This window comes from Mustelus asterias, chromosome 6, assembly GCF_964213995.1.
Source record: "Mustelus asterias chromosome 6, sMusAst1.hap1.1, whole genome shotgun sequence".
NCBI classification, from domain to species: Eukaryota; Metazoa; Chordata; class Chondrichthyes; order Carcharhiniformes; family Triakidae; genus Mustelus; species Mustelus asterias.
In genome coordinates this window covers 9,269,389-9,282,330 of record NC_135806.1, presented here as the reverse complement: position 1 = coordinate 9,282,330, position 12,942 = coordinate 9,269,389, and the positions used below count along the sequence as shown (strand labels likewise).

The 12,942-nt window shown below is 48.5% G+C and overlaps 1 protein-coding gene across 1 annotated transcript in view; it reads left to right on the top strand.

The window, feature by feature from the left end:
* The first annotated feature begins 4,626 nt into the window (after positions 1–4,626).
* The window catches only part of LOC144494767 (A-kinase anchor protein 2-like), a 172,391-nt gene continuing 164,075 nt past the window's right edge, over positions 4,627–12,942 (top strand). Inside the window, exon 1 of the mRNA XM_078214078.1 lies at positions 4,627–4,989. The gene's annotated coding sequence lies outside the window, so the exon portion shown is untranslated. The remainder of the gene's footprint in view (positions 4,990–12,942) is intronic.

Sequence of the window (12,942 nt, the reverse complement as noted above, 5' to 3'; positions counted from 1 at the left end):
ATTAAAGCAAGTGAATTGCGGAAGAAATCACAGACTATTGTCAGAAAGTTCTTCTTGATGGGAAGTGGGATCTATAGGGAGGTGAAGGCTTCCAGGTTGGGTGAAGCAAGTGAAAAACCCTAGAATGATTTAAGGAATAATTGCCATCCGCAACTGGGGAATCATAGAATCCCTACAGTGCAGGAGGAGGCCATTTGGCCCATCGAGCCTGCACCGACCACAATCCCACCCAGGCCCTATCCCTGTAACGCCACATGTTTACCCTCCTAATCCCCCTGATACTAGGGGCAATTTAGCATGGCCAATCAACCTAACCCGCACATCTTTGGAGTGTGGGAGGTAACTGAAGGGAACCCACACAGACACAGGGAGAATGTGCAGACTCTGCACAGACGGTCACCCAAGGCTGGCATTGAACCCAGGTAACCACTGTGCCACCGTGCCGCATCAGACTTTAGGATTTCTCTGAAAGGATGGCTGATCTTGGGCGGCGCGGTAGAACAGCGGTTAGCACTGCTGCCTCACAGCGCCAGGGACCTGGGTTCAATTCCCAGCTTGGGTCACTATCTGTATGGAGTCTGCACGTTCTCCCCGTGTCTGCGTGGGTTTCCTCCGGATGCTCTGGTTTCCTCCCACAGTCCGAAGACGTGCGAGTTAGGTTGATTGGGCATGCTAACTTCACCCTTTGTTTCAGGGGGACTAGCAGGGTAAATATGTGGGGTTACGGGGATAGGGCCTGGGTGGGATTGTTGTCAGTGCGGGCTCGATGGGCCCAATGGCCTCCTCCTGCTCTGTAGGGATTCTATGATTCCAATATGGAGGCAATAGTATGCTGCGCTTGTGAGAAGGAATTGCAGTGAACATGGTGATTGGAGCAGAGAAGAGATGAGAGAGGAAAGTTCAGACAAATAGCATACAAGGCAGTGTCAGAAGATAGAGATCAGATGTTCTGCCGGTGGGCTGAATGGCCTCTTTCTCCACTCGTAGTGATTCTATGAAGAACGAGTGAATTGGCATGGAAATGTCAGGAGAGAAAATACTGGAAAATCTCAACAGGTCTGGCAGCATCTGTAAGGAGAGAAAAGAGCTGACGTTTCAAGTCCACATGACCCTTTGTCAAAGCTTTATGGCATGGAAATCTCCCTAGAAAGCTATTCTGGCTCAGGCCTCAAGGGACTGTTAAAAAACATAGGTTTTTGTTAGGCAAAGTTATTAAAGATTATGGTATCAAGGAGTAGAGGTAGATTTAAGATATACAGATCAGCTATGTTCTAATTGTGATGTGGAGATGCCGGCGTTGAACTGGGGTGAGCACAGTAATGACCCGAAACCGAGGAGTGAAAAGAGTAACTAATAGCCTTCAGAGGCAGTTTGGACAGCAAGAACCCTTGAAAAAGATTCATAATCTGCTCATGCACTTTCTCATTGTTACATTAACATGCATTTTATAACAAAATGTGACAAAGTTTTGAAATGCAACGTTGTGAAATGTTAATACCCAATGACATTGACATTCAATGGCATTACCGTTGCTTCATTGCCCACTATCAACATCCAGAGGGTTACCATTGACCGCAAATTGAACTGGACTAGCCGAATAAATACTTCGGTTACAACAGCAGGTCAGAGGCTGAGATTTCTGAGACAAGTAGCTCACCTCCTGACTCCCCAAGTTCTGTCCACCAAGCACAAGTCAGGAGTGTGATGGAATACTCTTCATTGGCCTGGATGAGTGCAGCTCCAATACTTAAGAGTTCACTCCATCCAGGTCAGAACAGCACATTAGATCAGTACTCCATCCACCATCTTAAAGATTCACTCCCTTCGCCACCGACACCCAATGGCAGCAGGGTGTACTATATACAAGATGCACTGAAGCACTTTCCAAACCAACGCCATGGCACAGTGGTTAGCACTGCTGCCCCACAGCACCAGGGACCTGGGTTCAATTCTGGCCTCGGGTCACTGTCTGTGAAGTTTGCACTTTCTCCCCGTGTCTGCGTGGGTTTCCTCCGGCTGCTCTGGTTTCCTCCCACACTCCAAAGATGTGCAGGTTAGGTTGATAGGCCATGCTAAATTGGCCCTAGTGTTAGGGGATTAGCAGGGTAAATACGTGGGGCTGTGGGAGCAGGGCCTGGGTGGGATTGTGGTCGGTGGCCTCCTTCTGCACTGTAGGGATTCGGTGAAACCCTAATCTCTGCCATCTAGAAGGACAAGGGCAGCAGACACATGGGAACACCACCACCTGCAAGTTCCCCTCCAAACTGCTCACCATCCTGACTTCGGAATATATCACCGTTCCTTCACTGTCGCTGGATCAAAATCCTGGAACTCCCTCCCTAACAGTACTGTGGGTGTACCTACATCACATGGACTGCAGAGGTTCAAGAAGTCAGCTTACCACCACTTTCTCAAGGGTAGTTCAAGATGAACAATAAGTGCTGGCCTCGCCAGGGATGCCCAGATCCTGTGAAAGAGAAAAAAGGAATGGAACAAAATGCAAGATCAATCTATCTTTGTTCCTAACTAATCTCTTTGAAAGATTGAATAGGCTTGGGCTGCTTTCTCTGCAAGAGAGAAAACCTCAGGGTGAGCTACGCCAGATTCTTAAAATAACAAAGGGGTTTGAAAGGCTAGAATTAAAAATGTTTTCACTTGTATGGGAGACCAAAACTAGGGGTCACAAATAAAAGATAGTTTCTAATAAATCCAGTCGAGAATTCAGGAGAAACATCTTTACCCAGAGAGTGGCGAGAATGTGGAGTTCACTACCACATGGAGTAAAATTAAAGTTAATGAAATCCCCTAGTCACCACACTCCGGCGTCTGTTCGGGTACACTGAGGGAGCATGGCCAACGCACCTAGCCAGCATGTCTTTCGGACTGTGGGATGAAATCAGAGCACCCGACGGAAACCCACGCAGACACGGAGAGAACGTGCAGACTCCGCACAGACAGTGACCCAAGTCAGGAATCAAACCCAGGTCTCTGGCGCTGTGAGGCAGCAGTGCTAACCACTGTGCCACTGTGCCACCCTAAGAGGTTAATAGATTCATTTAAGGGGAAGTTAGCAGTGTATGAAGGAGAAAATCAGCAACGCCTCGATTGTAAAATTCTCATCCTTATTTTCAAATCGTTCCTCCTATCTCTGTAATCTCCTCCAACCTCACACTCCTCAGAGATATCCGTGCTCACCTAGTTCTGGCCATGCCCCATTCCCATCTCTCCACCATTAGCGGCCATGCTGCCAGCTGTCTTGGGGGGGGCCCAAATCTCCGGAATTCCCTCCCTGAACCTCTCCTCTCTCTCTCTCTCTGGCCTTCTTTAAGACCCTCCCATTGACCAAGCAGGTGGGGGCGGCACAGTGGTTAGCACTGCTGCCTCACAGCGCCAGGGACCTGGGTTCAATTCCCGGCTCGGGTCACTGTCTGTGGCTGCGTGGGTTTCCTCCAGGTGCTCCAGTTTCCTCCCACAGTCCAAAGATGTGCAGGTTAAGGGGAATTGGCCATGCTAAATTGCCCCTTATTGTCAGGGGGACTAGCTAGGGTAAATACGTAAGGTTACAGGGATAGGGCTTGGTTGGAACTGTTGTCGGTGCAGACTTAATGGGCTCAATGCTCTGGTTTCCTCCCACAGGCCGAAAGACGTGCTGGTTAGGGTGCATTGGCCATGTTAAATTCCCCCTCAGTGTACCCGAACAGGCACCGGAGTGTGGCGACTAGGGGATTTTCACAGTAACTTCATTGCAGTGTTAATGTGAGCCTACTTGTGACACTAATAAATAAGTAAATAATTTTTTGACTGCCTGCTCTAGTATCTCTTTCTGTCACTCAGCGTCACACTTGCAATGCTCTTGTGAAGCCCCTGGGGGCGTTTTAACCTGTGGGAAGCTAAAGGTGCTATATAAATGCAAGGCATTTTTGGTGGTGATTGGGCGGAATGGAATGGGCGGCACAGTGGTTCGCACTGCTGCCTCACAGCACCAGGGACCCCAGTTCGATTTCAGCCTTGGGTCACTATCTGTGTGGGTTTTGTACATTCTCCTCGTGTCTGCGTGGGTTTCCTCCGGGTGCTCCGGTTTCCTCCCACAGTAAAAGATGTGCGGGTTGGGTGGATTGGCCATGCTAAATTGCCCCTTAGCGTCAGGGGGATTAGCAGGGTAAGTATGTGGGGTTAAGAGGATAGGTCCTGGGTGGGATTGTTGTCAGTGCAGGCTCGATTGGCCGAATGGCCTTCTGCTCTGTCGGGCTTCTATAATTCTATGATCATAGAAGAATCATAAAATCCTACAGTACAGAAGAGGCCATTCAGTCCATCGAATCTGCACCGACCACAATCCTACCCAGGCCCTATCCCCATAACCCCATGCATTTGCCCTAGCTGGTCACCCTGACACTATGACATAAGCAGCACCCACCCTAACATTGGGGCCGAATGGGCTGTGGCTGAGCTGTCAAATTCTTTGCATCATAACAGGGGATCTGCAATCCACTGTATGGGGAGGGGGTTTGAAGGGGTTAAGTGGAATTCCTAAAGCATGACTTGCTTTTTAAAAACTGTGGACTCAGTTCTGATTGGACCGGTGCTTAGTTCTGGGTCTCCTGTGCAGGGAGGAGGAGGGGGGGTGTGGGGTGGGTGGTTGATGTGACTGAGATGCAGTGAGTCAGACTGAGGAGTGTGCATCGACTGTGCGGTCTGTCTTCCCCCACTCCACCCCTTTGTACTGATCTCTCTCCCCCTGGTGTGTGCGTTGAGTGATCCGAGAGAGAACGAAACTGCACATTCACACACACACACTGCCTGGAATTCATTTATTATTCAAAGGGGAAACACAGAGAGACACACACACACAGGATCGGAAATAGAACGAGTGGATTGCAGTGGCCAATTCCCTTTCTCAGTTTGGAAACATCAACAAACTTCACTGCAAAGAGCCCATTGCATCTCCGACTCTCAGGAGCTGGGAATAAAGTTGCCAGGTACAATCAGGTAAGTGTTTGTGTGTGTGTGTGTGTGTGTTTTGGGGGGACTCAGACGGGACACAGAAGGTGGACTAATTGCTCTGAAAGAAAGGATGAGGAGGGAGGAGAGAGATATTGATGGGGCTTTACTCGGAATTAAATGTAAATTAAAATGCAGCCTGCAGACTCTCTCTCTCTCTCTGTCTCCCTCTCCTCCCCCCGCTCGACCTCCACTGCGGTTAAGTATTCGATTTCTGGAGGAGCCGCTACTGCAGCAGACTCGGGCGTTTGGGGATTTGTCCTGCATCCTGCCCCAGCAAGGACAAGAGAGAGCTGGGGGGGGGAGGGAGGTGGGCTCCAGATCATCCCCCCAACCCATCCCCCTGGACAGACAGGAGGGGAGGTCAATGGGGGCTCTGTCTTGACTCCTTGTTTGAATCAGAAGGTGAGCCTGGGTGGGTGGGGTGGTTTTTGGTGGGTGAGTGGGATGTGGATGGGAGTGGGTGGGTGGGCGCTGTGAGGAGAGCTCTTACAAAGGGGGTTTCCAATCTTCCGCGGTTTGCATTGAAATGTGATCCTGGGCTTTGGAGTGGGGAGTTTCGTTGTGTGAGGGCTGATCTGTAATAAGGTGAGAGTGAGAAGATAATTAACACAGCATTGGGTGTCTGCTGATATATATGTGTGTGTGTGATGTATGTGTATAATACATGTGTGTGTATAATACATGTATGTGTGTGTGTGTGTATATATATATGTAAAAGCGTGTGTATAGAATTCATAGAAACCCTACAGTGCAGAAAGAGGCCGTTCGGCCCATCGAGTCTGGACTGACAGCAATCTCACCTCGGCCCTATCCCCATAACTCCACATATTTACCCTGCTAATCCCTCTAACCTACACATCCCGGGACACTAAGGGACAATTTAGCATGGCCAATGCACCTAACCCGCACAACTTTGGACTGTGGGAGGAAAGCGGAGCACCCGGAGGAAACGCACGCAGACACGGGGAGAATGTGCAAACTCCGCACAGACAGTGACCCGAGCATCGAACCCGGGTCCCTTGGGTTGTGAGGCAGCAGTGCTAACCACTGTGCCACCAATGTGTATATGTGTATGTGCATTATATATACCCACACATGCATATATATCATGGAATCACACATCACCATTCGGCCCTTCATGCATGTGCTAGCTTTTTTAAAAAAGTAATTCATTGAATTTGAAAATCAATGGCAAGACCAGCATTTATTGCCCATCTCTAATTGCCCTTGACAAGGGGATAGTGAGCTGCCACCTTGAACCGCTGCAGGACATGTGTTGTAGACACATTCACAATGCTTTTAGGAAGTTCCAGCATTTTGACCCCAGCCAGTGCAGGAACGGCGATATGCTTCCAAGTCAGGATGGCATGGAGGGGAACTTGCAGGTGGTGGTTTTCCAGTCTGCCTGCTGCCCTTGTCCTACAAGGTGCTGGAGATTGCGTGTTTAGAAGGTGCTGTCGAAGGAGCATTGGGGAGTTGCTGCAGCACATCTTGTATATCGTGCTCACTGCTGCCACTGTGTGTTGTTAGTGGGTGGGGGGGGTGAATGTTGAAGGTGTTGAAGATGGGGTGCCGATCAAGCAGGCTGCTTTGTCCTGGATGGTGTCGAGCTTTGTGAGTGTTGTTGACGCCGCACTCATCCAGGCAAGTGGAGAGTATTCCGTCACACTTCTGACTTGTGCCTTATCGATGGTGGAAAGGCTTTTGGGGGGGGGGTCAAGAGATTGAGTTACTGATCAGAGAATTCCCAGCCTTTGACTTGCTCCTATAGCGCGGCACAGTAGCACAGTGGTTAGCACTGCTGCCTCACAGCACCAGGGACCCAGGTTCAATTCCGGCCTCGGGTCACTGTCTGTGTGGAGTTTGCACGTTCTCACCGTGTCTGCGTGGGTTTCCTCCGGGTGCTCCGGTTTTCTCCCACACTCCAAAGATGTGCGGGTTAGGTTGATTGGCCATGATAAATTGACCCTAGTGCCGGGGATTAGCAGGGTAAATACGTGGGGTTACGGGAATAGGGCCTGGGTGGGATTGTGGTCGGTGCAGACTCGATGGGCCGAATGGCCTCCTTCTGCACTTTAGGGTTCTATGATATTGCCATAATATTTATAAGGCGGTGTCAACTCAATTGTGTCTGCATGGGTGCTCTGGTTTCCTCCCACAGTCCGAAAGACGTGCTGGTTAGGTGCATTGGCCATGCTAAATTCTCCCTCAGTGTACCCGAACAGGCGCCGGAGTGTAGCGACTAGGAGATTTTCACAGTAACTTCATTGCAGTGTTAATGTAAGCCTATTGTGACAAAGAACAGTACAGCACAGGAACAGGCCCTTCGGCCCACCAAGCCTGTGCCGATCATGTTGTCCTACCTAGACCAACCACCTGTATTAGATGCATTGGCCATGCTAAATTTTCCCTCAGTGTACCCGAACAGGCGCTGGAGTGTGGCGACTAGGGGATTTTCAAGTAACTTCATTACAGTGTTAATGTAAGCCTACTTGCGACTAATAAATAAACTTTAATATTAAGGGTGACAGGTAGGTAGCTGGAGTTAAGACGCAGATCAACAATGAGCTAATGGAGCAGCAGAACAGGCTCGAGGGGCTGAATGGCTTACTTGTATTCCAATGTCTCATTCTGCTTCCTTAACATTCTTCTATGTTAAAGTGCTATACAAATGCAAGTTGTTGTTGTTGTTGCTTTATTGAGCTCCAAGCTGATGTTCTGACAGGAAATCAGCAGAAGCCAATTCAAATACAAGACCCTGCTCCTGTTGATGACATTGGGATATAATCCAATCACAGAATAAATGAATAGAAGGGCTTTGGAATAGTGATCCAGCATGGGCCCTGAATAAACTAGGCTCTCCTATTCTAATATGATCCGCTGGCTTTTGTATGTATTAGGGTTTATGGGGAAGGGATGACTGTATTAGAAAGGGCCAGAGCAGCTGAGGGAGTTTGTGTTTCATGTCGACTGTAATACAAGATAGAGGTTGAACAATATGCAGAGAAGAATCTTCCACAGTAGCAAGCTCATTTACTATTGTCTCTGTTAATTGCCTCTTCACACATGTATGTCACCCCTGTTCTGTGAAAAATGATAGAGTGGTTATTCATTCCTTCCCTCTGTAAGATTCAATTTCGATATATTTATATAAACACATTTGCCTTCACTGCGCTTTGCACTGTCTATTGCACCAGGAATTTTATTGGCCTTTCTACGGCTTCCTTAACTCCAGTTTACAGTATTAGACCATTCACCCGGCTGGTTTGTGTTAGGAATAATCATAGAATCATCAAATCCCTACAGTGCAGGAGGAGGCCATTTGGCCCATCGAGTCTGCACCAACAACAATCCCACCCAGGCACTATCCCCATAACCCCACATATTTACCCTGCTAATCCCCCTGATACTAAGGGTCAATTTAGCATGCCCAATCCACCTAACCCGCACATCTTTGGAGTGTGGGAGGAAACCGGAGCACCTGAAGGAAACCCACGCAGAGGCGGGGAGAACGTGCAAACTCCACACAGACAGTCACGCGAGGCTGGAATTGGACCCAGGTGCCTGGCGCAGTGAGGCAGCAGTAGAACCACTGTGCCATTGTACCACCCAGAGTGAACAAAGAACAAGCACAGGAACAGGCCCTTCGGCCCTCGAAGCCCGCGCCGCTCCCTGGTCCAAACTAGACCATTCTTTTGTATCCCTCCATTCCCACTCCATTCATGTTGCTATCTAGATAAGTCTTAAATGTTCCCAGTGTGCCCGCCTCCACCACCTTGCCTGGCAGCGCATTCCAGGCCCCCACCACCCTTTGTGTAAAATATGTCCTTCTGATATCCGTGTTAAACCGCCCCCCCCCCTCACCTTGAACCTATGACCCCTCGTGAACATCACCACCGACCTGGGAAAAAGCTTCCCACCGTTCACCCTATCTATGCCTTTCATAATTTTATACACCTCTATTAAGTCTCCCCTCATCCTCCGTCTTTCCAGGGAGAACAACCCCAGTTTACCCAATCTCTCCTCATAACTAAGCCCTTCCATACCAGGCAACATCCTGGTAAACCTCCTCTGCAGTCTCTCTAAAGCCTCCACGTCCTTCTGGTAGTGTGGCGACCAGAACTGGACGCAGTATTCCAAATGCGGCCGAACCAACGTTCTATACATCTGCAACATCAGACCCCAACTTTTATACTCTATGCCCCGTCCTATAAAGGCAAGCATGCCATATGCCTTCTTCACCACCTTCTCCACCTGTGACGTCACCTTCAAGGATCTGTGGACTTGCAGACCCAGGTCCCTCTGCGTATCTACACCCTTTATGGTTCTGCCATTTATCGTATAGCTCCCCCCTACGTTAGCTCTACCAAAATGCATCACTTCGCATTTATCTGGATTGAACTCCATCTGCCATTTCTTTGCCCAAATTTCCAGCCTATCTATATCCATCTGTAGCCTCTGACAATGTTCTGTAGCCTCTGACAATGTTCCTCACTATCTGCAAGTCCAGCCAATTTCGTATCGTCTGCAAACTTACTGATCACCCCAGTTACACCTTCTTCCAGATCATTTATATAAATCACAAACAGCAGAGGTCCCAATACAGAGCCCTGCGGAACACCACTAGTCACAGGCCTCCAGCCGGAAAAAGACCCTTCCACTACCACCCTCTGTCTTCTGTGACCAAGTAAGAAGTTTAACAACACCAGGTTAAAGTCCAACAGGTTTATTTGGTAGCACCAAGCCAGTTCTCCACCCATCTAGCCACCTCCCCCTTTATCCCATGAAATCCAACCTTTTGCACCAACCTACCATGAGGTACTTTGTCAAACGCTTTACTAAAGTCCATATAGACGACATCCACGGCCCTTCCCTCGTCAACCATTCTAGTCACTTCTTCAAAAAACTCCACCAGGTTAGTGGGGCATGACCTCCCTCTCACAAAACCATGCTGACTATCGTTAATGAGTTTATTCCTTTCTAAATGCGCATACATCCTATCTCTAAGAATCCTCTCCAACAACTTCCCTACCACGGACGTCAAGCTCACCGGCCTATAATTACCTGGGTTATCCTTCCTACCCTTCTTAAATAACGGGACCACATTAGCTATCCTCCATTCCTCTGGGACCTCACCTGTGTCCAGCGACGAGACAAAGATTTGCGTCAGAGGCCCAGTGAAGGGGGAAATGGAAGGATAGGGTGGAATAAAATAAACTGGCGCAGCAGTTGGTGGCACAGTGGTTAGCACTGCTGTCCCATAGCACCAGGGACCTGGGTTTGATTCCCAGCTTGGGTCACTGTCTGTGTGGAGTTTGCACATTTTCCCCATGTCTGCGTGGGTTTCCTCCGGGTGCTCTGGTTTCCTCCCAAAGTCCAAAGATGTACAGGTTAGTTGCACTGGCCAAGCTAAATTCTCCCTCAGCATACCCGAACAGGCGCTGGAGTGTGGCAACTAGGGGATTTTCACAGTATCTTCATTGCAGTGTTAATGTAAGCCTAGTTGTGATACTAATAAATAAACTTTACTTTAAATTAAAATAAAATGGGCAATAAAGGCTGGCATGGAGCAGTTGGGCTGAATGGCCTGTCCCTGTGCTGTAGACTCAATGTAACTTTGATAGACACCGTTTGCAGATTGTTAGCTGGGTGTCTGTTAATCGTGAGTTGCAGTCACACCGCCTGTTGGGTAAAACGCCCTGGAAATTTCCAAAGTGAGTTTAATTTTCAAATCAAGGAGGGTTAATTATGGTAATTAATTCATAAGTTGAGTTGCCCGTGCAGCAATTCAGAAAACTGTTCACTTGGAAAGTCATTAATTTGTTTAAATGGAGAATAATCCGTGCTGATGGGGCAGGAACTCAGAAAGGAGTCATAGAATACCTACAGTGCAGGAGACCAGTCAGCCCATCGAGCCCTCACCGACCCACCTTTTATAATCTTACCCAGGCCCTATCCCCGTAACCCCATGTAATTACCCTGCTAATCCCCCTAACCTGCACAGGTTCGGCTCGGTCCCACAGTGGTTAGCACTGCTGCCTCACAGCGCCAGGGACCCGGGTTCGATTCCCAGCTTGGGTCACTGTCTGTGCGGAGTCTGCACGTTCTCTCCGTGTCTGCGTGGGCTCCCTCCGGTTTCCTCCCACATTCTGAAAGACCTGCTAGTTAGGTGGATTCTCCCTCAGTGTACCCGAACAGGCGCCGGAGTGTGGCGACTAGGGGATTTTCAGATTAACTTCATTGTAGTGTTAATGTAAGCCCACTTGTGACACTAATAAATAAACTTTAAAACATTTTGGGACACTAAGGGGCAATTTAGCATCAAATTACCTAACGTGCACATCCTTGGAGTGTGGGAGGAAACCGGAGCACCCTGGAGGAAACCCACGCAGACATGGGGAGAATGTGCACACAGACAGTGACCCAAGGCTGGAATAGAACCCGGGTCTCTGGTGCTGTGAGGCAGCAGGGCTAACCACTGTGCTGCTGTGCAGTTGAAATCTTTAATGCAGTTGAATAAGAAATAATAGACAGAGGATGGGGAGGGAAATTAGGCAGATATCCATGTGGACAAATGTGAAGGGTTTAGGCACCGTAAGGATCCCAGCTTTGGTGAATCCTGATGGCAATGAGGGCCAACAGGTGAAGGTGGACTCCCTGAGACAGGGGAACTTCCAACCCCAAATGTAACCATGAAGCATTGCGGACCTGAGCAGAAAATGAGTCAATCATTTTATTTTATATTTGATTCATTTTCTTGCTAGAGGTTTTTTTTTACGATTTCCAGATTGTCACGTGTGTATCAGTGGGTAACACTCTGAGTCAGATGGTTGTGGGTTCCAAGTCCCTGGCCCAGGCTCTTGAGCACAGTGTCTAGGCTGACTTGGCAGCGCAGGATTGAGTAAGTGCTGCATTGCCTAATGGAGGAGATGGAAAACTGATGCGCTGTCTTTCCTCTCAAATGGATGTGAAGGATACCATGGCACTATCTAACGGAGAGAAGGGGACTTCTCCCTAATTGCCCGGTCTAATATTCATCCCTCAACTAACATCAATAAACACAGATTCAACCACCATTATCACATTACTGTTTGTTTAATCTGGCCATTTGGCCCACTCTTTCTGTACTGGCTCTTTAATGGAGCCATCAAATTAATTTTACTCCCTTACTGCATCCCCAGGGCCCTGTAAAAAAAACTTGCCCTTTAAATATTTATCTAGTTCCCTTTTTTTCATTCATGGGACATGGGCATCACTGGCTGGCCAGCATTTATTGCCCATCCCTAGTTTCCCAAGGGCAGTTGAGAGTCAACCACATTGCTGTGGCTCTGGAGTCACATGTAGGCCGAACCAGGTAAAGACGACAGATTTCCTTCCCTAAAGGACATTAGTGAACCAGATGGGTTTTTCCGACAATCGACAAAGGTTTCACGGTCATCAGTAGATTCTTAATTCCAGATTTTTTTTTTATTGAATTCAAATTCCACCATCTGCCGGGGCGGGATTCGAACCCGGGTCCCCAGAACATTCGCTGAGTTTGTGGATTAATAATCTAGCGACAATACCACGAGGCCATCACCTCCCTTTTGAAAGCTACTTCTGAATTTGTTTCAATCATCCTTTTAGGGGCAGTACATTCCAAATCACAACATTTAAAAAACCTTTCTCCATATTGCCTCTGTTTTGTCAATCATCCTAGCCCTGTGCCCTCTGGATACTATCCCTTCTGCCACTTCCTCCTTATTTATTCTATCAAAACATTTCAAGATTTGTAACACCTCTGTCAAATTGCACCTTAGCCCCTCGGCTCTGAGGAGAACATACCCAGCTTCTCCAGTCCCTCCATCCGACTGAAGTCCCCCATTCCCAATGAACATTCTGGTAAATCTCCTTGGCCACCTCTCCCCTCCTCCCACCAGCTCCTCTACTTTCTCAAGA